Source organism: Dermacentor variabilis, chromosome 7, assembly GCF_050947875.1.
Source record: "Dermacentor variabilis isolate Ectoservices chromosome 7, ASM5094787v1, whole genome shotgun sequence".
In the NCBI taxonomy this organism is placed as follows: Eukaryota; Metazoa; Arthropoda; class Arachnida; order Ixodida; family Ixodidae; genus Dermacentor; species Dermacentor variabilis.
In genome coordinates this window covers 164,333,045-164,360,446 of record NC_134574.1, presented here as the reverse complement: position 1 = coordinate 164,360,446, position 27,402 = coordinate 164,333,045, and the positions used below count along the sequence as shown (strand labels likewise).

Here is a 27,402-nt window from a genome sequence, read left to right as displayed (position 1 = left end):
AAAAAGAATGCTTTGTCCCTTGTGCTGCATGTATAAGGAAGCATATGTAGCTCTGACAAACGCTAACGCGTGCATTCTAAGGTATTCGGAAGGCTCGTTGAGCGAGGTCCACCGTTTGTATCGCCAAGCTTACGTGGCTGCTATCCAGGAATAACTTAAGACAGGCGTTGAGCAAAGATTAAACAATAGTGAAGCACTGTGACTTAGCCACACAAGACGCTTTGTTGCGTACATCTGGATCGAAGGAGTTAGAGAACAATGAGTCTATTGAGATCGCCAATGCGTTATGCCGCGGCTGAAGATAGAAGTATGCCGGTGGACGGTATTTTGAATATTACTTATTATGCAACAGAAACGTGCGCAAATGTTATTAAGTGCGTTATAGGTAGTGATCACGATGAAACAAGTATTTTGACCAAATTAGTACCTTACCTTTGTGTTTCAAGCTAGGATCAAACGTTTTTAATGCATTTTACACAGTCTTACGTTGGACCACAGCTGCAGGAGGGATGTATTCAGAGTAGGCGCCTCGAAAGCGCGTTCAGCGATCCGAGCGTGACCAATGGAGATGTGCGCAGCATACGTTACCTTCGTTATGCTTTATTTTACGAGATAAACCTCGCACATTGGGAAAGATGTGGCCAACGTTTAAGTATATACTCAAAACTAGCTGGAAAAAACGATTTGACAGTGGGAAATTGTTTTTCGTAATTTAGGCAGTTGGCGCGCAAGATAACAGCAAAAGCTTTTTAGTTGCTTGAAATTTTCAATTTCTATTTTATTTTCCCATCTTACAATACAGGTGGAGGAGTTGCAGAAGAAAGCTACAGCAGGGCAGCTTGACGAGTCTACAAACCTAATGTTCTGCAGGGAGGCAGTACTGGAACTTGCACAATTATAAAAAAGAAAACAGATAAGTATAACAAGGAATCCCTAAAGTACACACGAAACCGCAATATGTATACGCAAGCAAACTTAAGCAACGTTATTTAAATATATAGTATGAAGCTCTTCGCGCGAACAAGAAAAGAAATCGAAATTAGTGAGACTATAACCATTGAGAAAAGACGGAAGAATATAGTGAAGGCATTCTTGTCCAAGTTGAAGTCGGGGTGCCGGTACTATCCGTTGCTCGCCATGTCTTGTTGGATAGCTTAACATTTTTTTCTTTATTTCTGCTAATTTCCTGAGATTGGTTATATTATTCCCCATTTCCGATTTAAAGATGACACTGATGCGATATTTACGGAGGTTATCTACTTTAATGTCTCTAGAATGTCTAAATAAAGCTGCATTGTATGTCAGTATGACGAATTATACGCATGTCGCAGATACCTTTTTTGGATAAGGTGAATGCGTTCGAGGTTAGTGAACGTTGTGGTACCCCAAACTAAGTGGCAATAATTCAAATGGGAGTTGAAGAATGGGTTGTAAATCAGCATTTTAGTTTGTGTAGGAAGGATGTTTTTAACGACCTATAGCCCCAGTGATTTGAGCTATTCCGTTTGAGACGTAATTTACGTGATAATCCCATGACATATTGGAGGAAAATATAACCCTTAGGCATTTGAACTGTTCTACTATTTGTACAGGACGTGAATTTAAAATAATATTCTCGTGCAGTGGGATAAGTTTATTTTTCGGTCTGGAAATGACAGCCTTAGTCTTACTCTCGTTGATATTCATTGAATTATCTATGGACCAATCCTCGAGGGCTTTCATTGCAACTTTGCATAGGTGAATAAGCTCGGAAATGATATTACCGGCAAAAAACAGACTTGTATCATCCGCGTAGATGACAAGCTTTGCGTCATGGTTAACATTTATTATATCATTTATATAAATTTTGAAGAGTAAAGGTCCTAGCGTATTTCCTTGAGGGACACCGTACATGGAGGTTTCGGTTCAGACTGTGTACCATTAATTAATAACACTTGTTGCCTAAATAATATATAAGAGTAGAATAAACATAGTGCTTTCCCTCGGAAGGCATAGTGCTGCAATTTATTCACCAAGGTTTTATGATCCACGAGGTCAAAAGTCTTTGAAAAATCCACAAACACAATGGTGACAATAGCTTTGTTATCTAGTTGTGTTACTATATTTTCTTTTTGGTTGAGCAATGCAGACTCAGTTTATTTGCCTTTACAGAAGCCAAACTGATATGGTGTTAATAGGCTAAATTTATGAATGAAGTTAGACAGTCTGAGATGAAGCATTCTTTCAAAGGCTTTTGAGAACACTGGCAGAACTGAGATTGGTCGGTAATTCCCAAGAACATTTCGATCTCCTTTTTTAAAAAGGACAACGACTTTCGCTCATTGCATATATTTCGGAAAAACTGCAATTACTAAACAGATGTTAAAGATGTGAGCAAGTATGGGGGCGATAACTTCAGCTACATGCTTGACTGGCCGAATTTGGCAGGAAGACTGATTCATCATTTCGAATGTGTATGTATTTGCTAGCATCAGATTAAGCAGCGCTAGTAGTCAGGTTTGTTAAAAACGTATTGATTACATTGGCCAATTACAAACCACAAGCTTCCTTTCCATCAATATTTAATTTCCTTAATGCAGTGTGTGCACTATTACGCTGTAAGAGAGTATTTAACGCTGTCCATAGTGTACTATGTCGAGCATTCTTGACGTCTAGAAGTGATAGGTGATAGGAAGTTCTTGCAGATCGCTGTTTTTTAGTCAATTTATTCTTGTATTTCCTAAAGACCGCAAGGTCCTCAGCCTGCTGAGTGCTCATAAAATTATGTATAGCTTTTGTTTGGTTTGTATTCCTCCGCGGAGCTATAACGTAATCCAGGGCTTGCGAGTGTTGCGACTTTTCATGCGGGTCACAAGAGGAAAGTAGTCATGATAAATTTGTTTAAAGGTATCAAGAAACATATTATAGGCTAAATCTGCGTCATCTAGTTCAGCTATCTTGCTCCAATCTGTTTTCACGAGCTCGTCCCCAAAAAGAATGTCAGTGATGTCTCTGCAATTGCTTGGTATGTAACTGATGTAGGTTTGCTCCCCATTCTACCAGGCTTCTCGATACAACCAAACACGGGAAGGTGATCGCTAATACAACAAGGTAAAACACCCAATATAACATTCGTCTGCATAGAGTTAGTGATAATTAAATCAAGCACGGAATGGCTTTCACTTGTGACTCTTGCTGGTATATTAATCAGGTTAATAGAACCATTAGACAGAATCGACGTATTAAAATCTCTAGTAGAAGGACTGGTAATATTGATATCAATATTAAATATCGCCACAAGCCAGTAACGTTTTCTGATTGTGACGCTGAACAACAGAAGCCATAAACAGGTCATGTCACTCCAAGCACGAGGAAATATTACCGTCCGGAGGCCGGTAACATACAGAAAACACAGTGCTTTGCGTACAAACCGACATAAATTCATATTCTCGGGTTATTACAGTGTACTATTCAAGTATTTGACCTTCTAGGTCGTTGCTGAGCAATAGTGCGACACCAGCATCACGGACATTTTGCCTATTTACGTAGTATGTGGTATAGTCTTTCAGTCTGAAAACATCATAGACACAAGTGCTCCATGTCTCTGTTAGCATTATTGCATTATTGCATTATTATATCCCTTCTTAAAAAACCCATTTCTAATCTCTCCCCCGCCCCTAGTAACGGATGACCCATTGTCGCGTTAGCTTGTGCTTGTTAAACCGAAAGGCTCAGCACGTAACTTGTACCACAGAGATTTTTATTAGTATCAGATACCCTTTTCGACCAAGGCGCACATTGGAGTGCTAAGCGAGGCTTGCAAGTAGGCTAGCTGGTACTGCACAATAGCTACTATTGCGATAGCAATTATATGGACACTCCAGGCCCAATTCTGCTGTCGGCATCGCCGTCGCCATGAGGTTCCGTATCAGTGAAAGCGTGTGAGGTTGAGCCGGCGAACGGTGTTCAATCTCGCGTATGCGAGCGAGGAACGCGGCCCAGATGCGTGCCCTCTCTTGTGGCGTGCGAGACAGGGAGGTCAGGCGAGGGAGGAGGGGCGTTCGTTTCCGGCGACTGCTAGGGTATCTCGATGTGCTTCTCGCCCACCGTTTTGTACAGAGTGGAGACAACCGCGGCGTCTACTACGGCGTTGGCCACGTGAATCGCGGACGCCGTAGTAGACGCCTCAGGCGGGCGCCGTTGTGCTCCGATTCCTACTCGTGGACTCGTACCAGGTGCGTTGCCGGAGCTCATATGTTTTGAAAGCAACCTGGGACGTGGCCAAAGTGCACGTCCGCGTGGGCCTCATCTTCAAAGCGATCTGCGATGTTTGCAGAGCGCGTGTAGTGCCGGTAGCTTCCTATGCGCTGTGCTTTCGCCGTTTCGTTCGCGTTGTTTTCTGTGCTTGTCCTCATTGTCCCTACCCGCCGTCGAGGCCTGGTGGATTTGGCGTTGAGTTGCTGAGTCCGCGATTGCGCGGGATCAAATGCCTGTTGATAGGGTGAAATGCAAAAACGCCCGTGTACCATGCAGTGGGTGCGCGTTACAGAAATTCAGGTGGTCGAACTTAATTCGGGGTGCCCCACTATGGCGTGTCTCATGATCATATCCTGGCTTTGGCTCGTTAGAGCCTCAGAATTTTATTTTTTTGTCCCTGTCTTGCTTCAGTGCTTGAAATTTTGTCCCTCTTATCTGTGATAGCGTGTTCTAATTTGTGAACGCAGCGAGAGCTGTTGAGAAATCATTCCCGCTTTGGCACATCAGTCATCTCTCCTCGTGTTCTTCATGCCTCTTATAAGCGCATCTACTCTCGCTCGCATCCTGGGTGCCCTGAATTTGACAAGTATCGTGTCGGAGCTGGTTGATTTCAGCGTTAGTCACAGGCAGCCTTGAAGGCGAATTGGCGTTCTTGGGACTTTTACTATCCGGCTAGCAGACAACAATTTATGATAATTTAATCTGCTTCTCATGAGATGCTGTACGCTCAAGGTCAACGGTGGTACGCTGTCTCATAAAATTAAAAAAAAATCCCAGTATGGTGTTTTGTACACTCGCTTGATGGACAGTAATTTTAGTCACTAAAAGCCTCATGATAAATTTAAAGGTTTACAATTAACGACCAAACCAGGAGCCTTCAGGTAATATTGAAACAATCGTTGCCACGAGCGATAGAGATAAAATGCAGGAAGGTTAAAGAGGTGCACGTCTTTGTTGCTCAAGTATTTCTCTTTAGGGTGGGTTCTACGAGGGAGCTGTACGGTGTTTCAAAAAGGGCGTGATATGCTTGGTGGACGCGTAATGCAACGATTTGAGAGAACCACGCTTTTTTGTAGATTTTGCAATTCCCGCCTTCGACCTACATTCACGACATTTTTGATGAGCCTTACCAACTGTCCCCAGCAAGATTTCTAGTAGGTAGGAGATGAATAGCTCTGCCCTTTTACCAAACATTGGTTGATGCTACTTGCGACGTGCACCTGAAACAGTCTCGAAAAGAGCGATAAGACCTGGATGTTTTAGTTTCGATTGCTGAAAGAGTACTCTATTTAACCGAGAAACTAGAGTACTGGCCGCGCGCACACATAGAGATGCACATCGAGTCTATAAGCAGTTGCAGTGACCTGTCACCTTTACGACAAGCAGTAGTGGCATCATTGCTTTCTGCGCGAGCGACGCGCATGGCCATAGTCCAAGAAATTTTGGTTTCCGAAAACCGTCTTGAGTTGAGCCGGCCTAATAATGTCTGTAAGAGGGCGGCACTAGGCATTGTAACCGGAAAAATGGCATATGAGGCGTTCATAGTTCCTTCGATTCTGTAGGATTCGCACATATTCATGTCACCTTTTCAAGCAAGGTCTTGCGGCGCTTGGAAAACGTCCACTGTATTCTCATATTGTATGCGACGGTGCCATCTACCGTGCTCAGGCTTTGTCTTTGACTTCAAGGGCACACATCATGAACGGAAACTATTGCGATTACTCAAGCCTACTCAATCTCGACGTTGATTACTTCAAAAGTGCTTAGAGCACATGCGAGGCACGTTGACCAAGCCGCTTCCCATAATCTTTCCTTGCTACTGGAAGGCCAACCATATGCGTCTCTTTTTTGAAGAAGGTATGGGCTACAAGCCGTGCTTCCCTATACCGATTACGCGCCTTTCTAGAGGTTCCTGGTACTTCATTGGTGTTTGCTAGGAACATAAATTCAACGTGTGCCAACCTATCCTATGGCCCTGAATAGTTACAGCAACAGAGCTTCGCATGCATGCGCTAAGCTAATCCGTCTATGAGGATTCTGTTTTCGGTATATCTGTTGGCCTAACCTATGCTTATTTCTCAGAGTTTGTGTCGTGCCTTCTCGCTGCTCCGGCGGCGTTAAGTGAACTAGGCAAGCTAACTGGCAAGATTACCGGGGAACATACATCTACCCACTTTTTGTAGCATTCGTTGGAGTAGTCTACTCGCATAAAATTACGAATAAACTTTCGTGCTAGTTGGGATCGTACACCATATGATTTACCCTTAATTTCGACATATAGTAATATCGCCGTGTGGCCTTGTGCCATTGCTGTAGAATGGTTCTCGGAAACCCTTTTATTTTTTATAGGGTAAGCTGTTATGGGCTCATTACAATACCCGTGTCGGTTGGCGATGTCCGCGCTGTCACCGCCGCCGCTGCCGGTATCCGTCGCAGCTATCAGCCAGGAAAGAGGAAAAACTCGCGAGAGGGTCTTTAGTCTGCTTACGTGTGGGAATGCGAAATCATTATAGTCGCTTTGGTGATATGTTGTTTTAGTTTCTGTGTGTTCATTTTTAACTGCGCCTCGGTAAGGCCAGATGAAAACGCGCTCGCTTGGCCGCGAGGAGTTCAACACTCGAAGGACTGCACAGCGGAATTCAATTGGACATTAGTGCTTTTTATTTTATACACTTATTTTGGTCACTCATGACGTGCGCCACCTCCTACCCGTTGGCTTTACATCGTTTACACTTACATTGTTTACAGGAACCCCCCTAAGAAATTTGACGTCAATTGGAGTACTTTTTGATGGGATTTTACTCTTTGCCGTTGGTCATTTTTGGTACTATCATTGAGTCACGGCGTCGACTGCATTGGCGAAATTTCGCGTAATGAGTCATGCAATGCTTTCGCATTAAAAATACCCAGTTCTCACCGGGGTCCAACCAAGGCCCTCTGCGCGAAAGTGTGTGTGAATTGACATTAAAGAGAATGGAAGAGATAAGTGCAGTGCCGAACTGTCTCTCACAGGAGGACACCTCAACAGCACTGCATGGGGAAAGGTGTGTGGGGAGAAAAAGATGAAAATAGAGGATAGAAGAAGGCTGCAAAGAAAAGCATAAGAAGCGAATGCGGGGCTCAGAGCCGCGCTCTTAGTTGCGTCGCACTGCCAAAGTCAAGTAGCGCCGCAAGCGCACTCTTGACGATAAACGAGTGGACTACAGGAAAAAAGAGTGTGTTGATCGTGTCGCAAGGCAGTCCCAAATGCCGATACGAAGAACACAAGTCCGTGCGCTCTACCCTGAAAGCAGGACAGTGAAGTAGGAGGTGCCCGAGCGTCTGCGAATCGGCGCAGTTCCTGCACACGGGGCAGCCTTTTCCCTGCAGCCTGTGTAGTCTAGCGGCCGTCATGTAGCATCCGACACACAGGCGAAAGTTGCGAAAGACGTTGCGCGGAAGTAAGCTACTCTACTACTGCGCTACTCCAGCGTTTGCTAGCTACTGCAGAAAACATGCCCTATACACACGTCCTACCGCTCCGTATAGTGTCGATACATGCACACTTTTATTGCAGTTGCATATTATTGCACCAGACAGCATCCCATGTAGCAGTTGTATTGGTATCGGTACCGGGTATATAGAGAAATTTCGAGGAGAAAAAAGAAGACTAAGGAGATTTCTACATATATGCTAGGATGAAAAAACACGTATTACTATTATTTGGCATGAAAACACATACGCACAGAGAGAGGGAAATACAGAAGGAGCAGGCTCGCAACCACGGTGCTCGCAACTGCCAACGATAGGGGCAGAAAGCCTGTCTTATTCTTAGGAAGAAAGGGACAGAAAAAGAAGTTGGATATATGGAGAAGGGAAGTAACGAAGAAGGAAACAGCAAGATGACAGGATAGAAAGACGAAAGTAAACCAAGGCGTACGGTGAGCAAATACGAAAAGAACATACACGCAAGAACCGAAAATATACACGCATATCGCAATAAAACAGCAGCATGCAGACTGCGGTATCACACTGCACGCCATTCATTAAAGAACATTTAGCACAAAGAGGAACTAATCACACACACACACACACACACACACACACACACACACACACACACACACACACACACACACACACACACACACACGCACACGCACACGCACACACACACGCACACACACACACACACACACACACACACACACACACACACACACACACACACACACACACACACACACACACACACACACACACACGCACGCACACACACGCACGCACGCACGCACGCACACAGTTGCGAGATGAACTCGAGGTGGCGACGGAGGCAGCCCTCGGTGCATAGAAGCGGTGCATCATGCTGCGTGCGATCATGTGAACGCGGTGACACGCCCCTGGAAGGTCGCCCTGGTCCAGTGGAAGGCACAAAGCACGGGTCTGACGCCCGCCGACTTCATTTCGGCGCCTGCAGCACGGGCGAACTCCTTCTTCCATGCAGGCTCCACGTCTCCCCTTCTTGTCCTCCTTTTCTCTGCGCTCGCCTCTTGTTGCTGTTCGAATTATTTTTAGCGAAACTTTTTAGCGAAACTCTTAGAGACTCTTAGCGAAACTTTTTTTTTTGCTAACTTTCGCACTCCCATGTTTTTACAAGAGGGCAGACCTTACATGACTAAATATGGTAGTTCACCCTATAGATGGCGGGAGCTTAGTACACAGAAAGTAAGCACCTACTGAAACCCAGCGATCGACCCTTGAAAGAAAACACACACACTTTGTGGAGATGGTGATGTCATACAGTCTTTTATTCAGAATAAGGGATGAGGAGATTCATGCCAGCCTACTCTGCTCGTCAGCTGTAGTAACCTCTGCTAACACATTCGCCGCGTTGATTCCGGCAGAAAAACGCTCTGCACCAACACTGGATTTTCACGGTGTTATGGCACTTCGTAGGTTTCCCACTCCAGCCTTGTTTTTTAAAGCGCCTGCATTCGCACTCGCCACAGTTCCTTGAGGCGGCCCAGTACCCCTCGCGGGAAGAATTGCACTTGTAGCTGCCTAAAGAAATGAGTAAAGCGTAAATGGTCGGTTAGCAAAAATACGTAGGTTGACACCAACGCAAGGACACCAATTTTAGCAGTGGATATGACGCCATCTTCGCGCAGGCCATGACATTCATGTTGCAGAAAAGAACAGCCATCTAGAAAATAACGTTTTCGCAACAAGTTGGCCTTTCCAAAGCTTGTGTTTGCATATATAAATTTTGCTTTAGCTTTAGTGGAGAAGTATAGTGTTCTTCATCAGAGGAATACAATCTTCAACATGCATGTAGCCATATCCAGGAATGATTCAAGCTATTCAATATTTTTAAAATAAATGCCCCTACGCTGCTGAGCTCTCCGACCATGGCTTCGCACTAGATATGTTGCAATGGTGTTTTAACATAAATGCCTTTTTTGTAAGAGATAGATAGAAAGGACACGAGGAATAACTCTTTATAACGCCAGATTCTACAAACTGTCTCATTCAATCTCCACGTGTATTTAAAAAAGTGTCTGGTGCCACGTTTTCTTAACGTGCCGGTATGCTACCATTAAAAGCAGAAGAAAGAAATACGGTGACCTGCGTTTGTGAACAACTTATTTAGTGGCATCTATTTGCAAACGGTTCCCTTCAGCGCTCTATTATATTCCTTTATTATCATCCACGTTTCACTTCAAGCCGATCTATCTGATAACGCAGACAGATAACTAAAGATGTACAAAGAAGCAGGGAGGTTAACCAGAGGTAATTCTGCTTGGCTACCTTGCACGGAGGGGCGAGGTAATGGGATAAAAATCGAAATGATAAGAGCAGAAAGAAAGCCCTTAGGGAGAACACCATGTTTGGGGCCTCAGGATAAACGCGAAAATAGCATTTGAATAGAATTGTTTCATTATCCCCGCCCTGTGTATAAAGGAACACATGTGTAATGCACCAGCTTCTGTATCCTCCCGTACTCACTTGATTCTCCAAAATTCCCTGAACATGGAGAGACGCAAGCAGTGTTACGAACTTCCGCTAACATTCTGAAAATAACCGACACTGCCAGTGGGGTTATTTCATTATTGGCGTAATGGTCATTGTACAATTCACTAAAAATTAACGAAGGTAAAACAAAGGCGATGATTTTTCACCCGAAGAACATGTACATATCAAATCCACCGCCTCTAGTATTAAATGGCAGTAATATTGAGCATGTTGATGAATTTACTTGTCTTGGTGTAGTTCTTACTACTACTACTATGAGACAAGACGCTCACATAAACAAAAATTACCTTACTCTTCCCGGATCTAAAGGACTTTCTTTCACGTAACAGGCGTAGTTTACCCGCCAAGAGTAAGCGAGGTTGATACTTCGCTTTCTTTTACTCATACCTAATTTGCTGCTTTCTAGTCTGGGGTAACACCACTATTTCGAATGTTCAAAAATCATTTGTTCTTCAGGAAGAGATGCTCCAGATAATTGCCGATACCTCATATGATGTCCCCACACTTCCCCTACGCCTAAAATATAACACTGTTGGTGTAAATAAATTGTTTGAATACAGGTCTGCCTGTCTTTATAAAAAATGAGAGAAAAAATGATCAATCAATCAATCAATCAATCAATCAATCAATCAATCAATCAATCAATCAATCAATCAATCAATCAATCAATCAATCAATCAATCAATCAATCAATCAATCAATCTTTATTTCGGACATAAATACAATGTTGTAGGTATGTACACTAGGCGTGGCAAAAGGAAACACATATGTTTCCTGATCCCTTCCTTAATCGCATAGTAAAATTCACCGCGCATATTAAGCTAGATGAACCTAGAAAACGACATACTGGGTACATTATCACTAACTAGGGTTTCACAATGTTGATGTACATATTGCATAAATGTTTAAAGATTGAACTCAATGATAATTTATGCTATACATTATTTTCTGCTATTCGAGACTCATTCGTGACTTAGCTCTTGTTGAAGTTATATTCTAGAGCATTTAACTTCTTTTTATTATCGTAGTTTTACAGTGTTTCACGTTAGTCCAAATATTTTTCGTACTAGGTATTTACTATGCGAGTATTCACTACATAGCAAAATTGCATTTGAAGTTCCATATATCATTGTATAAAGATCTAAGTAACTCTTGTACTCACAATGTCCGAGGTACTTCATTGCATATACATATTGTACTTTAATATTGCTGAACTTCTTAATTTTTTTTCCTGCCACAACTATCAATATTGCTAAATGGGTTTGAGAGCCTTGTCAAGTGGTCGTATAGGCTGCTTTCTCTCTCTTACCCCCAGTTTGTACGGCTGCACACTGTGCTGCAAACGGAAATAAAGCTTTGATTGATTCATTGATTGAAACTTTCTTTCGAGGGTGTCGCTAAACTGAGAGCGAGAGAGAATGACCAGTAAATTTTTGGAAATGCTTATTGATATTCACTACAATTGTCGTTGACACTCTGAACCTATTTTTAAATAATGTGTGAATTTTGGAACACTATAATGCAGGCCGACATAGCTTAACGTATCCACTTAGATTTTGCATTCCCATCTGGTGTCCACTTAGTGAATTTGCCAGCAGGGTGCAGCGAGATTGTTTTACTTTACTAACCTGTTTACAAAACTATAGGGTTAATTGCATTTGAAGTTACGCATGAAGTTATTACAAGTCCAACTTCGAAAGAACACGGCTAACATCCTTCTACTCGCACGAGAACACACGTTCTGCAAATGTTCTAATATTCCGCGCCTGTGAAAAAAGAACCGAATTCTCCTACAAGCGCATGGTTATGCTTTTAACAGGGTGATGGCAATTGAGTGTCTTCCGTGCAAGCCAAAGGCTGCCTTGCCGCCCCTGGATCTGTTTAAAAGCTCCGTGTAGAACTTATTTGTCCCAAAGGCGGCGCGATACGGCAGCGGTGAGCGTTAGAATTCACCTGAGCCCCACGAGAAGGAGCCCGGCATCTCCCATGCATACGTAATCCCCAGAGCAAAATATAAATGCGGACCAGGGAATCCATGACAAAGCCTATTTTCATCTTCACCCATGAATGTAACTTCCAATTGAGGACTACAGACCAAACTTGGCATTGCGAACTTTCCAGTGCACTTGTCAATTTCACTGTGTCGGTGAATTACTAATTAATCCAGTTTTTTTTCGGCGAGGCTTTTGTCCGATTGCTTTTGCTCACTGATGTTCAAGTTTCTTTCATTGGGTTTGCCCTGAATCATCAGCTCTCAATCTTACAATAAAATTTAGTGCAACGGGATTAGGTGATTTAATTTCTTCAGGCGCCTGGGTCTTGTGAAACATATATAAGAAAACATGCGTTTAGTGAAAACAATGTGAAGCCTGTTCACCTCGCCGCAATTAACCGCGGGTGTAGTGGCCCCGTGAGCTGAGAACACCGTTGCTTCATCGTGGTCACTGAGCTCACTCGCCGCAATGGCCCTACGTCTAGCTTATTCATAATAAACTGTGTTTTAAAGCAGAATAAAAGCAACGCATTTTAAAGCAACCTTCTGAAGTTCGAAATTTCTGAAGTGTCAATTTTTCTGTCGTGTTGCTAAGAACTGTCATCATCATCACCACCACCACCACCACCACCACCGCCGCCGCCGCCGCCACCACCACCACCACCACCACCACCACCACCACCACCACCACCACCACCACCACCACCACCACCATCATCATCATCATCATCATCATAATAATAATAATAATAATAATAATAATAATAATAATAATAATAATAATAATAATAATAATAATAATAATAATAATAATAATCATCTTTCATATCCGCTGCAGGACGAAGGCCTCTGCCTGCGATCTCCAATTACATCTGTCCTGCGCCAACCCATTCCAAGTAGCCCCGCAAATTTCCTAATTTCGTCGCACCACCTATTCTTCCGCCGTCCTCTACTGTGCTTCCCTTCTCTTGGTACCCATTCTGTCACCCTAATGATCCAACCGTTATCTAATGTGCGCATTACATGAACTGCCTAGCGCCATTTTTTTCTGAATGTAAATTAGAATATCGTCGATACCCATTTGCTCTCTGATCCAAACCGCTATCTTTCTGTCTCTTAAAGTTATGCCTAGCATTCTTCGTTCCTTCGCTCTTTGCGCAGTCCTTGACTTTCTCTCAAGCTTCTTTGTCAGTATCAAAGTCTCTGCCCATATGTCAGCACTGGTAAAATGCACTGATTGTATACCTTCCTTTTCAGTGTTAACGTTAAGCTTCGAGTCATGAGCTCATGATGTCTGCCGTATGCGATCCAGCCTATTTTTATTCTTCTGTGAATTTCCTTCTCATGATCAGGGTTCCCTGTGATTTGTTGACCTAGGTACACGTACTCCTTCACAGACTGTAGAGGCTGACTGGCGATCCAGAACTCTTGTTTCCTTGCCCGGTTATTCATCATTATCTTTGTATTCTGCATACTAGTCTTCAGCCCCACTCTTACACTCCCTCTGTTAAGGTTCTCAATCATTTGTTGTACCTCATCTGCAGTGTTGCTGAATAGAACAATGTCATCGGCAAACCGAAGGTTGCTGAGGTATTCGCCGTCGGTCCTTGCTCCTTAACCTTTCCAGTTTAATAGCTTGAATACTTCTTCCAAGCACGCAGTGAATAGCATCGGAGAGATTGTATCTCCTTGTCTGACTCCTTTCTTTATAGATATCTTCCTACTTTTCTTGCGTAGAATTAAGGTGGCCGTGGAATCTCTGCAGATATTTTCCAAGACATTTACGTAAGCGGTCTGTACTCCTTGATTACGCAATGCTTCCATGACTTCTGCTATCTCTACTGAATCAAATGCTTTTTCTTATTCTATGAAAGCCATATAGAGGGGCTTATTGTACTCTACGGATTTCTCGATAACCTGATCAATGGCGTGGATGTGATCCACTGTAGAGAATCCCTTCCGGAAGCCCGCCTTTTCCGTTGGTTGACTAAAGTCCAGTGTTGCCCTTATTCTAATGGTGATTATTTTGGTAAGTATTTTATATATTACTGGTAGCAAGCTAATAGGCCTATAATTGTTCAGTTCTTTAACGTCACCGTTTTTGTTGATTAGTATAATATTTGCATTATTCCAGTTTTTTGGGACCCTTGCAGTAGATATACATTTCGTATAGAGAGATGCCTATTTTTCAAGCATTATGTCTCCTCCATCTTTGATTAAATCGACTGTTATTTCATCTTCTCCTGCCGCTTTTCCCCGTTTCATGCCTTGCAAGGCCCTTCCGACCTCATCTCTAGTTATAGGAGTACTTTCTCAGTCCTGTTCATTATAGTTTCGAATGGAGTTCTCCTGAGTCTCATGGGTTCTGTGCAGGTCAGTATAGAATTCTTCTGTTGCTTTTGTTATACCTTCAAGGTTTCTGATGATATTAGAATGCTTATCTTTCTTCTTACTGATTTCAGGCTGCGTCCATTTTTTACGGCATCTTTAGTGTTTCTCCACGTTATAATTTCAAACATTACTTATTTTCGCCTTGTTGACCAGTTTTGACAGTTCCGCGTATTCTATCTTATTTGTTGAGTTGGACACTTTCATTTTTTGTCGTTTCTTTATTAGGTGCTTTGTTACTTGGAAGAGCTTGGCTACTGTTGGCCTTGGTGCCTCACCTCCCACTTCAAATGCGGCCTCTGAAGCCAGCCTTGTTACGTTTTCATTCATTACCTCTATGTCACCATCATCATCTCTCAGTTATAAGGCTACATATTTGTTTGCAAGTACCAGCCTAAATTTGTCTGCTTTTACCGTTATGGCCTCTAAGTTGACCTGTTTCTTTTTTATCAATTTTACCCTTTCTCTGTTCAAATTGAGGTGAATCCTAGCCCTCACTAACCTATGATCACTGTACTTTACCGTACCTATAACTTCTGCATTCTGCACTGTGCTGGGATTGGCAGAAAGTATGAAATCAATTTCATTTCTTGTTTCACGATTAGGGATTTTGCAGGTGCACTTTCTTTTGCTATGCTTCTTGAAAATGTGTTCATTATTCTCAGCTTATTCCTTTCTGCAAATTCTACTAGCAACTCTCCTGTAGCGTTTCTAGTATCGACGCCGTAGTTGCCAATTGCCCGTTCACCCGCCTGCTTCTCCCTCACTTTTGCATTGAAGACGCCCATTGCTACTGTATAACGAGTTTGAACTTTTTTCATAGCGAATTGAACATCTTCATAGAACTGCTCTACTTCCTCATCGTCCTGACTGGATGTTGGAGCGTGGGCTCGTACTACCTTTAATCTATACCTCTTATTAATTTCGATTACGACTACTGCTACCCTCTCATTAATTATGTAGAATTCGTCAATATTGCATGGTATGTCCTTATGGATTAGGCATCCTACTCCATATTGTTTTTTATAGGGAGACCTCTGTAGCAGAGAACATGGCCATTATTCAGCAATTTATAAGCCTCGCCAGCACTAATCTAAGGCCGATAATATTTGAAACAACGTGTGATAGTTCCTCAAAGAGTCCTGCTAAGCTAGCCTCACTCGACAGAGTTCGGCAGTTAAAGGTTGACAGGGTCAGTTTCCATTGGTGGCCTGTCGGGACCCAGAGATTCTTAGCGCCCTCTGCTGCGTTACAGGACTGACCCCCGCCTTCGTCAGGTGCTCTGTAGCTGCTGGGGACTGAGGGCCATGAGTTAATTGCAGCTATCGTGAGGGAGGATCTGGCCTAGTACTGCACCAAGGAGGCCAATTCCTGTTCTGGCGAGGGAGTGTCTTTGTTCAAGCTTAGCGGGACTTCCTAATTTGGTTGTACTTGGATTTGTATAGCCTCGCTCGCTCACGGCATCTTTCACCGGTGTCAGGCGCCACTGGAAATGTAGTGCACTCGAGGATACACCTTCGTAAAAAGAAAGGGGGGGGGGAGATTTGACTTTATGACGACATAGCTCAGCAAGATAATTTCGCAGGCGGATAGACGACCTTGTCACCTAAAAGTACTGCCCATAGGGGCCTACATCCCTAAGAAATCCGCCGATTTATCCGCCCTTTGCGGGTGTGAATTCTCCGTGGTCCTAGCATCTTATTTCCAGAATATGACGCACGCACGCGGTCTTGGAAGCGCCTAGGTAGACGATATATTTTCGCTGACTTTGAACATCACCCAAGACTTGTGTGTAAAAATAAAGAAGGGAAAAGTTTTCATCGCTTACCGAGATGCCTCGAGCCGTGCATCATCCGCTAGCCGCGTTTTCTTTTCTCTTGGAGTCCGAAATCTAGCGCTCCTGATTATCCAGAATGGCGAGTATTGCCGCCGTATCGATACCGCTCTGAGCCTAGCGCGAAGTAAGCGACCTTGACAGCTCTCAATAGTCACAGGTTGCTAAACACCAATACTTGTCGCTAGCAAGAAAGTGAGAGTAGCTAAATGCAGGGATAACAATAGCTGAAGGGGCCACATTGGGCGCAAGTGGTCAAATGGGCACAAAGTAGAACGTCAAATGAATGCGCATACAGGAGGTACGTTTGTGCAAACACTGGCAAGCTCACCGCCGCCGTTAGCAGTCGCTTGGATGGGTACAAAGCCCGCAAAAACTAAAACGCATGTGGCAAGGCCACGTTGAACTTGGCGCACTAGCTGCCTGTGATGCCATGGATTTTAAGAGCATCTCCTTTTGTCTAGTCAGTCGTTTATCGATACAGCCTAATTGCGTTACAGAATATATGAACTATTAGTCAATCGAACAAGATTCTGGAAGCAAGTCCCGCGTGCTAAAACCACCCACATGATCGGAAGTAATTTAACATTCATGACAACATTCGCGACACGCGTAATAACAAATGCCTTGACTTGATTGTTAGAAGCTTCTAAATGATAATAGGGCATTTAAGGTAATATTTTAGCTAACATCTTAGAAGCTTCTAACAAACAAGATCAAGGCCTTGTTTTTACGCGTGAGCCCCTGTACCTGGCTTCACAGACCTGAAGTTCATAGATTTAAAGATTTTTTTAGTTAATGTGATGGCACATATAGCCTGCCACAACAGGCAGCCTATATGTGCAGAGAACGCGTAATACAGGTTGGAACATTTGGCACAGTAGCACGTAACTGTTACGCGAAAGCCTCGCTTCACGTAAATGGAAACATGTGTGCTGAATCTGCATAATTTTTTCATACGATCACTGGAGTCAGTGTTTTCTGCCCTCCGTGCTCGCGGGTAGCATCTTTGTTTTGCATAACACTCATATTATCTTTGCGAACAATTTAGTATTTAATACGAGAGCTCTCATTACAAGTTGTGAATATTTACGAACATTTCTTTTTCTGATGTTACACACATAAATAACAATTTGAAAACTGACAGTCAAGAAAACAGGCATGATTAATTCACCAAATCAGCACCGATTTGTCTCGCAACATATACGGAGCACTGATAGACCCGATTACAATATATCGTGTTTTCTGGCCAACCTTACAAACAATTCTTCGGGAGACACGTACCAATCTATTTAGTACTTTCATGAGACTAAACAAAATTCTTAATTTTTTCTTGCAAGCCGCATCACCTTCACTATTTAAGCAACAAGCATTCTGCTGATTACTGCACTAAATGATGCAGTGTATCATTTGGCACACCGCTAGCACTTTTCACGTTCATACAACAATATTTTGGACACAAGAGTCAAAGTTGCTAATTCGAACTCGCCAAATTAGATCTTACTGACTGTTGTGGCTTGCGATGCATACAACGACATCAGAATATCAGACATCGTGTCTACATTGAAGTGCTTCCGAAATCGAGATATGCTTCGCCATGAGAACGACTTGCGAGACGTCGTGACTGCAAAGGTAGCACAAGTATATACCTACCAATCGCCGAATACACTCTGCGACAAATACCTTCGTGAATCTGGCTCGTCTATTGCAATGTTGCGTTTGCGCATACTTGAGTCAGAACGCAACTGTGAAAATCAATTAGAGAAAGCTGTCCGGCTGAAAGACATGTCGAATGCTTAATGGCTAAACGCCACTCTTCTCGTGCAGCTCACTGAACACTGAACAGCTGAGCTTTTTCAGAAACAGTGCAGATTTGATACACCCGCCACCCTTCTTCTAAATAGTTACTGTGCAATGAATGCATCCTTGCCCTCAAGCTTTAGCTGTCGTTCGTCAGCACGCACGGTACCTTATCAAGCAGCAGGATTATGTGTCATTGTAACCGTTTTTCGTGGTTTATAGTTTTCACCTGTTTTCTGGAAGGAAACTGGTGCTCACCTACTTTTTTATTTATTAATTTACCCTCAGCGCATTTAGGGCGTTACAGAGGTGGAGGGTACATGGTTGAACAAGAACAGAATCTAAAGTTGCGGATGAAATCAAGGAAAAACAAAGAAAACCAAAGCACACACATACAGAAAGCACACAGTGGAGGGCTTTAAAAAGACATTCAAAGTACAAAGATAAGCTAACATGTTCAAGCTATACAGTAGACACACAAGATAGCGGAAATCAGCCTCCCTTTTGGCGTATAAAAAGGGTTTCTGACTATCTGAGCACAGAATAAATATGCGTCTGGCACGTAATGACCCAATAAGAGACTACTTCTCTTGATATTGTTCCAAGTTGTGGGTAAAGCCAGCCCGCATCTATCGCTTCTGTATAATGACGGTTGTTACACTTACCGGAAACTGTTTGGCTACTCGGGTTTCCTTTGTTGGGGATTGTGTTGGGATCTGAGGCAGACGGTAAAGAACAAGATTGATAGAGTACGTATACTCATCCACCAGAGTTTTGAAAGAATAATTGTGTCAGCCCCAAGAGTACGTAAATTATAATAAAAATTAGTAGACTTCCTTCACTTCAAACTGCAGTAACTTCAAGAACAAAATTTGTATGCTCTGAAAGCCTTTACGAATAGCGTTCGTTTGTGCCATGAATAACAGCCTTACCTTTCAGTCTATTCAAAATTAATTGTGCATAACAACATGCTCAACCTCACCCACAATGAGAAAGGCGGTAGTTCTGACCATCTGGGGGCAATAAGTTATCATGCATGGGAACTGGAGAGTGACATAGCTATTATATTTTATTTGAATAATCTTTTGTCATCTGTCGCTGCTAGAATCCTGTTTACATGCACACCTCGCCCCCCCTCGTTTTCTTTTAATAAGCATTTAATCTTACCGCTGAGGGTGCCAGACATGGGACGAACCAAACACCTTTTAACTCATAGGCATTCTGAAATGGTTAGAGGGTAGCAAATTATTATTTGTTGTTGTAAAACCTGGACTTATAAACTGACAACATATGTATTTATATCTGTCGGACGTTGCCCAGTGAAATGATGAGCCAATGAAGCGAATGTATAGATTGACAAATGGTCGCCATTTAAATCGCTTTATACAGTAGACACACAAGGTAACAGAAAGCAGCATCCGTTTTAAGCACATAAAAAGGGTTTCTGACAATCTCAGCAGAGAATAAAGATGTGTCTGGCATGTATTGACCCAATAAAGGACTACTTCTCTTGATATAGTTCCAAGTTGTGGGCAAAGCCAGCCCGTATCCATCTCTTCTGTATAATGACAGTTGTTAAGCTTACCGGGAACGGCTTGGCCACTCGGGTTTCCTTCTTTGGGGATTGTGTTGGGATCTGAGGCAGACGGTAAAGAATAAGATTGATAGAGTACGGGTACTCAGCCACCAGAGTTTTGAAAGAATAATTGTGTCAGCCCCAAGAGTAAGTAATTTATAATAAAAATTAGCAGATTTCCTTCACCTCAAACTGCAGTAACTTCAAGAACAGAATTTGTATGCTCTAAAAGCCTTTACGAATAGTGTTCGTTCGTGCCATGAATAACACCCTTACCTTTCAGTCTATTGAAAATTAATTGTGCATGACAACGTGCTCAACCTCACCCACAATGAGAAAGGGGGTAATTCTGACCATCTGGGGCAATAAGGTATCATGCATGGGAACTGGAGAGTGACATAGCTACTATATTTTATTTGAATAATTTTTTGTCGTCTGTCGCTGCTAGAATCCTGTTTACATGCACAATCCCCCCTCCCACGAAAAAAAAACCCTCATTTTCCTCTAACAAGCATTTCATCTTACCCCTGAGGCTGTTAGACATGGTACGAACCAAGCACATTATCGCTCATAGGTGTTTTGAAATGTTTAGGCAGTAGTAAATTGTTATTTGTTGTTGTGAAAGCTCGACTAATAAACTGACAACATATGTATTTATATCTGTCAGACGTTTCCCAGCAAAATAACGTGCCAATGAAGCGAATGTACAAATTGTCAAATTGTCGCCATTTAAATCGCTTTATACAGTAGACACACAAGGTAACAGAAAGCAGCATCCGTTTTGGGCATATAAAAAGGGTTTCTGACAATCTCAGCACAGAATAAAGATGTGTCTGGTATGTATTGACCCAATAAAGGACTACTTCTCTTGATATAGTTCCAAGTTGTGGGCAAAGCCAGGCCGTATCCATATCTTCTGTATAATGACGGTTGTTAAGCTTACCGGGAACGGCTTGGCCACTCGGGTTTCCTTTTTTGGGGATTGTGTTGAAACCTGAGGCAGACGGTAAAGAATAAGATTGATACAGTACGGGTACTCGGACACCAGAATTTTGAAAGAATTGTGTCAGCCCCAAGAGTAAGTAACTTATCATAAAAATTAGCAGATTTCCTTCACCTTATACTGCAGTAACTTCAAGAACAGAATTTGTATGCTCTAAAAGCCTTTACGAATAGTGTTCGTTCGTGCCATGAATAACACCCTTACCTTTCAGTCTAATGAACATTAATTGTGCATGACAACGTGCTCAACCTCACCCACAATGAGAAAGGGGGTAATTCTGACAATCTGGGGACAATAAGTTATCATGCATGGGAACTGGAGAGTGACATAGCTACTATACTTTATTTGAATAATTTTTTGTCGTCTGTCGCTGCTAGAATCCTGTTTACATGCACAATCCCCCCTCCCACGAAAACAAAAACAAAAACAAAAAACCCTCATTTTCCTCTAACAAGCTTTTCATCTTACCCCTGAGGCTGTTAGACATGGGATGAACCAAGCACATTATCGCTCATATCTGTCGGACGTTTCCCAGTAAAATAACGTGCCAATGAAGCGAATGTACAAATTGTCAAATTGTGCCATTTAAATCGCACTATGCCATAGATACGCAAGATAACGGAAATCAGCATCCCTTTTGGCGTATAAAAAGGGTTTTGACTATCTGAGCACAGAATAAAAATGTGTCTAACATGTAATGACCCAATAAGAGACTACTTCTCTTGATATTGTTCCAAGTTGAGGGTAAAGCCAGCCCACATCCATCTCTGTTGTATAATGACGGTTGTTACGCTTACCGGGACTCCTTTGGGCACTCGGGTATCCTTTGTTGGATATTGTGTTGGGAACTGAGGCAGACGCTGAAGAATAAGAAAAAGATTGATACAATACGGGTACTGAAGTCGAGGGTTCGACGGAAGCCCGTCTGGTCGAGATGAAACATGAAGCAATAAGACGACGGACACCGGCCAATAGAAGTACTAAAAAAGGAATAAATCTAAAAGACGTTTCGATGCTCCTACGGAAGCCTTGTTCACAATGTCTTTTAGATTTATTCGTTTTTTAGTACTTCTTTTGGTGGGTGTCCGTTGTTTTATTGCTTCAGTACGGGTGCTCAGCCACCACAATTTCGAAAGAATAAGTGTGTCAGCGCCATGAGTAAGCAATTCAGAATAAAAATTTGCAGACTTCCTTCACCTCAAACTGCAGTAACTTCAAGAACAGAATTTGTATGCTCTAAAAGCCTTTACGTGTAGCGTTCGTTTGTGCCATAAATATCACCCTTACTTTTAGTAAGGTAAGGCTGTTATCCCTGTCCTCTGTATAAAGACGCATCCCTCTCTTTTGTATAACGACGGTTGTTACACTTACCAGGATTACTTTCGCCACTCGGGTGTACTTCGCTGGTTATGCTGTTGTGATCTGAGCTGGACACTGAAAAAGGAGAAAAAGAACCACATCAAATACAGATACTCAACTACCATAATTTTGACAGAATAAATGTGTCGGCTCCTTGAGTCAGCAATTTATATTAATAATTAGCAGACTTCCGCCACCAATTGTTGAACGATTCGAGAGCGCAGTGTTTGCGGCAATGTATGTTTAACCTATTCAGCGTTTGCTTGGTCATCTTTTTAGGCCTCTGTTCTTCGGAGCTTTATCTGCTTTATTTACCTGCGCGAGTGCATGTGACTATGCGGCGAGGCCTTGTGTTCACGCTCATGTTCAGCAAGCTTTTCCTGCGCATATTTTAGCCGAACTTCTACCGCCCCTAATTCATGCTCTTCAAGAAACATATACGTCCTATTTTCCTTCTTCTGGGCTTGTCTGATTTTAGCAGTGTGAAGTAATACTACCCGGAAGTTCGCACCGATGAGTCGCATGTGCTGCCGAGTTTGATCTGAAAGGTCCTGCCTGAAATTACCAATATCAAGCTATACGGATAATACACAATCATGTGGAAATATTTAAAGTGACAGTCGGGAAAGAGGTATTACTCGTCGGCCAAACGCTAACAAGATTCGACTCGAAAACAAGCAAACGCATTGCTTGAAGTGAGTGCTACTGCGCTTTTTATACCATTTGTAGAGGGTAAAGCTTGTTTATCTTTGCTGCATGGAAGCGGGAGCTGTTAACCCTCCAGTGAGCTTAAAATTGAGGAGCCACACTCTGTGAAGCTGGATGGCCAGCCAAGCTGTAGCACACCCCACTGGGTTAGACGAAGGTACGTGTATTAATTTTCATCGTTTCGAAATGGTAGTGACGATAGCTTTGCGATTACTGTGATTTAGACTGATTGGTTTGGTTAGAACCTTAGACAGATTCTTGGCCAAAGTTTAATGTATACACGACCGCTGCTAAGTAGTTGAGGGACTTGGATCGGTATGACACTTTAAACCGAACTCTTCTAGCACAAACTGAGTTAACCTTTTTTGTCTGGTTTTGAAATGTCCGCGTTGAAGCCTCCAATAATGATCACAGAGGTAGTCTCATCATGCTTAACACACGCAAAGTGCGTGGTCATAACCTCAATATCACACTTGGGTATGCCTGGAGTTATATACACAGCGGACATCACAATTCCTTCTTTCGTTTGTAAGGCACAGACACCTACACAGTCGGTGGAATTGTCCTCTTCCGAGTCAAGGGAGTATGGTTGCACATGCATTTTGTCCTTTGTGTGAATGGCAATGCCTCTTGCTCGTGAGTCCATGTGCTGCGCACAAACGTTTCCCGTATACCAATTGACTTGAAACAGCGGATATTGATTTATTTCCTTTATTAGTATTTATTATTATTATTATTATTATTATTATTATTATTATTATTATTATTATTATTATTATTATTATTATTATTATTATTATTATTATTATTATTATTATTATTACTGGCTGAGTGCTTGAAACCTGCTTCACCTTCGCCGCGGGTCGACCTGATATTGGAGTATCTCAATCACCGGCCCACGCTCACCTTTCTTATTGTTCACGCACAAACAGGAAAAATACGTGGAACCCTAGCCGTATACCGCTTCCCTGCAAAAATTGAGCTGTTGACAGTAACTCAGTGTTCGTTTGTGCAACGCTTCTCAAGCAATATCATCAAGACTATTGGCACTTCTTTGTGCAGAAATCTTAATTTGTAGTCTACTGTTTCAGTGTACCGATGTATTTACTCTATGGCGCGCAAAGGACGACAATGTTAAGAGGATGTAGGCCCAGCCATTGACGTAGACCAGCTATTGGGCTTCCGCTTGGATTACTGGAGAATTCTTCCTGTTGTCGCAAGGAAATACTACGCATTACCATGAACATGGTGATGGGTAGTCAAACAGCGTTCCTCAAACGGCTCATTCGTGGCAGGGCTTTCTCACCAAATAGAGCAAGTACTGGAGCAGTAAGCCTATTACTTTTTCTAACGTTAGGAATTTTGGACAGGCATGTATACACTGCGAATTATGACTAAAAAAATCTTAACATAGAGTCACTAATGTGCGCAATAAACACCATGGTAAGACAAAAGATAACAATCTACTGTTCGGGCCAGCGCAAGGCCATTTTTCCGAAATCCGTTTGTAGGCGTGACTTATTTTTCTAGCAAGAGGCGCCGGCTTACCGGGTTAACGAACGTGGTAAACATGGCGTATGTCAGTAAAGCTGTTCTCAAGAGTGGAAAACTGCTTTCAAATCTGCATGATCTCTCTTACGACTGCGTTTACAGATCGTGAAAGGTGAAGGCTTCTTTTTTCCCATGTTTCATCGATTGTTGAAGCTCAGTGTATTACATGTGAATAAAGAAATTAAGGTCCAGTTTCGCGTTATGCACATAATTATTTGCGCAAATATTCATTATAACGCCAATCATCAAACGCATCTCCAAGAACACGGTCACTTATGTAAGTGCTGTCGTTAAAGCAAGAAATGTCTGTGTAGTGTGTACTTCTGCTTGCGTCCAAACTTATGTGCTCTATGTTTTTCTATTATTTTTAGTAAAGGCGTTACTGAATGTGGCTATTTGCATTCCCACTTGGTTTTGGAAGAAATATTACTGGCTGCTACATGTTGAGGCACATCGGTCCTTTCTATATTGTGTATTTATCATGCGTAAAAACACAGGTGTGTTCAGATGCTCCCTCCAGCTTTGTGTAAGGCAGTATTCGCAGTACTGATGCTACAGGCCTGCCTACTTGCTTAATATTGGGTGATACTTAAAAATTCTCTGATGCATGTGAAGCGCTGGCAGAGATAGGTTGGCAGAAAAAAAGCTTGTTTCTGAAATTGCGCTCAAAATAGTGCGACATCCATCCACCAATATATGATTATTTATATCCCAGCACGATGGTGAGTTGAGAAACACCAGGAATTTAGGACTTTGCCATCATATTCTTACGCGTAGATAATACTTGAAAGCTGCACTTGTTCTAAATGAGGTGCTCTTATTTCAGAACAGAAAATTGTTCACCAATTTTAATCGCTAGCATGCGCTTCTTGTGTTCATAAGCGTCTGGTGTGTATTGGTGTGTATGTATTATTGCAGCAAATGACTTGATAGTCTACCTAACCCATAAAAGACGGAGAGCAGTTGGGCGATAGCTCTAAAATAAATGCGCTGGGTGTTGGGGAGAGGCATGGCGGTCCGAGCTCGCCCTTGCACGAGCCACGTGATTTTTGGCCAGTCCCTCACTGTAGGTATGGGCTCAGTATCTGAGTTCGCCATAATCCTATCTCTTCGTTCACAGGTGTAGGCTGCGAAGAAAGCGGTCGACTGCCGCCATTGTTATCATTGGGTCAAAGTTTCTTTTGCATTTTGCGTAGGTAGAGGTGATGAACGGTGCTTATACGCACAAAATTTCCTGATAGCAGTACGTTCCAGGACCGCTTGTAGTCGCCACGACCTTGTTGTTGCCATGCCAACCGCTAATAGGAGGATTGGCCGGCATTGGGGCATTCGCCATTGGCAGTCACTGAGGGAACGCTCTTGAGTAAAAGCGTTGGCTCATAGGCAGTAATTCAGTCGCGCGCCGCACATGAAAGCTAAAGGCGTGGTAATGACGGTCACGCTGACTACCATTAGAGAATGCACTTATATGAAAGAAAGCTTTTGCACTGAGCCTGGGGCGCTATAACGTAAAACTATTCCAAACTTTTCTATTCCAATTCTGCTATCAGCCCTCCACGATTGGTCAAAAACTTTTTTCGACCACGCCTACTTCCCCTGTCTGTCACGCGACGTCGCAGAAACCGCGATGCCTCCCCATCTGATATGATGTGTACACACTGATTATGCATAATTTGAAAGAAAAACAAAAAACAGTTGTTCCTGATTCGACCCTTTTTCGCCATTAGCCCTCGGCTATTGGTAAAAAGTTTTCGGGCTGCACCCACTTCACCTGCCTGTCACGCGACGTCACAAAACCGCACTGTTGCGTTTCGCCTGCGACACGTGGTTTTGCCGGCGCGACTGCGGCGGGGCGGCAGACATTTTGGCCCGATCGTCGTCGCCGCAACACTCATCGCCAGGTGTTTCCAGGCGCGTCTGCGGCGATGCGACCGCCTAGGGATCCTCCTCGCATTCCAGTCATTGTGCCCGAAACAGGCGATGCCAAAGCAGGGATCTCATTCCAGTTATTGGGCCCGAAACAGGCGATGCCAAAGCAGGGATCTCGTTCCAGTCATTGTGCCCGAAACAGGCGATGCCAAAGCAGGGATCTCATTCCAGTTATTGGGCCCGAAACAGGCGATGCCAAAGCAGGGATCTCGTTCCAGTCATTGTGTCCGACCGGCAGCGCCACGACAGGGTGCTACGAGATCGTGCGCAGCGCCACGACAGTGTGCGTCACCATTAGCCCATTGTACATTCACGTGCTCGTCTTTTGAGGGGTTCCTTCTTGCCCTCAACTGCGAGAGTATAAAAACAGCTGCCCCCGGACGCCAAAAGGGAGGGCTCCGATTTCTTCTGTTGAGTGATGTGCTCTCCCGTCTCTCTACTTCGGTCAAACCTGACCGCCAACTCTTTGCGATGTTAAAATAAACAAGTTGTTTCGTTGTTACCAGTCGACTCATGCTTTGCCGGGACCTTCGGATGCTTCCAGTTGTACCCCAGGCCGCCAGGCCAACGCTACCCTTGGGGCTTGCGACCCAGGTACAACCACGGGCGTCAGCGCCGAGTTCCCAACAGATCGTACCAGCAGTCCGGATCCGAAACCTCTGGTTGGCAGCGGTGAGATCGCCTACGACTTCAAACAACGGTCTGCCAGCGGCGAGATCGCGACAACGGAGGCCAGCAGCAAAGAGATGCAGTTGACTGTATGCTGAGCAGCTCAACGACGATCCGGGAGCAGTGCAACGAGCCCTGTGTGACGACTGGTTGCCTGCAGCGGAACGACTGCGCGGAATTCCTGCCTGCGAGGTTTGGTGAGTGCGGGACTTTCTTCTTCTGAGCTTTGCCAGGCTTTTGTTAGTGTCAGAAACAGAGCTGGTAATTGTGGTTGTCGTTGCTGCCGGGTTAGTTTGCGGCAAGACAATAGTAAGCAGTAGAGAAAGCAGCATTCAGAGCAGCCA

The 27,402-nt window shown here is 43.3% G+C and overlaps 1 long non-coding RNA gene across 1 annotated transcript; it reads right to left on the bottom strand.

The window, feature by feature from the left end:
• Positions 1-9,060: 9,060 nt before the first annotated feature.
• LOC142587261 (uncharacterized) lies at positions 9,061-22,278 on the bottom strand. Its single transcript, XR_012829419.1, has 4 exons — positions 22,214-22,278; positions 21,640-21,702; positions 18,929-18,979; positions 9,061-9,276 (listed from the first exon to the last, which is right to left on the bottom strand). It is a non-coding gene; the product is annotated as an uncharacterized LOC142587261 (long non-coding RNA).
• Between the last annotated feature and the right edge of the window lie 5,124 nt (positions 22,279-27,402).